Here is a 1389-nt window from a genome sequence, read left to right as displayed (position 1 = left end):
TCTAGTTCAGTTCTAGTTCAGTTCTAGTTCAGTTCTTGTTCAGTTCTAGTTCTTGTTCAGTTCTAGTTCTAGTTCAGTTCTAGTTCAGTTCTAGTTCAGTTCTAGTTCTGTTCTAGTTCAGTTGTAGTTCAGTTCGAGTTCAGTTCTAGTTCAGTTCTAGTTCAGTTCTAGTTCAGTTCTAGTTCAGTTCTAGTTCAGTTCTAGTTCAGTTATAGTTCATTTCTAGTTCAGTTCTAGTTCAGTTCTAGTTCAGTTCAAGTTCAGTTATAATGCAGACTACATCAGAAATATGATGCTGATTTAAATACTGGATTTATCTTATTTTTGGAATTATGTAGTCTTAGGATGACTGATGATAACATCCTGTTAATAAAATGCAAAATTAATTTAGAATTCAGACGATATCTTCTATTTAAATGTTGTATCCTAAATGGGAGACAAACATAAAAACGTATCTCCGCACATACGATGACAAACCCTCCGAGTATATATCAACTAATTCTTGTCACCTAATAACTTTTTAAATATAGGTTTTCCTAAAATAATCTTGTTATTTTACTTTTATTTTTAAAATCCCCCAAAAGAATGTTCTATTTTTAAGAAACATTTTTATTGAAGCTTAAAATTTGTGTTTTCTATGTAGCGATTGTCATGTATTTTTCAAAAAAAAAGTGAAAAATTAGTACATAATACTAAAAAGAAAAAATAAATCATACACTCACAAAAACTAATCTGTTACAAATACCCACATACACGAACATATTTATACGCACGAGTTAGAAATGTCAAACACAACCACAATTTCCTAATCTCTCTCTACACACAGACTCTCACGTAACCCATAATTTTGTACTCATACTCTCATCACCTCATGCTAAGATAACACCTGTTATTATCAGCTTAAAACAAACGATAATATTTATTTCTTTTATATGACAATTTCAGGGCAAATTAAAATTTATACAAAACACTTTGAAATGTCCCATGTAAGTGTATTTTTACAATGATCATTAAGATTTTATAATCCGTTAAAATTATGAATATTATTTTTTATTTTTGTCCAACTCGGACTAATTCAATCTTATTGTATCATCTATTATCTTTTGGGGATTTCATTTTCAAGTTTTCAGTAAAATTATTTAAAATGCTCCTTTTTCTGTTTGTGATTTGTTTGTCCAGTGATCGGTTAATTATAGGAGGGTGGGGAGTAAATGTTTTTTTAACAATGTTGACAACCTTTGTGTTTAAAATAAATTGTACTTTTGTCTATTTTAACAACGATAGTTCAGTTCTAGTTCAGTTCTAGTTCAGTTCTAATTCAGTTCTAGTTCAGTTCTAGTTCAGTTCTAGTTCAGTTCTAATTCAGTTCTAGTTCAGTTCTAGTTCAGT

The sequence above is a fragment of the Lucilia cuprina genome, chromosome 6 (assembly GCF_022045245.1).
Source record: "Lucilia cuprina isolate Lc7/37 chromosome 6, ASM2204524v1, whole genome shotgun sequence".
Classification (NCBI taxonomy): Eukaryota; Metazoa; Arthropoda; class Insecta; order Diptera; family Calliphoridae; genus Lucilia; species Lucilia cuprina.
Note: the sequence above shows the minus strand (reverse complement) of the source record.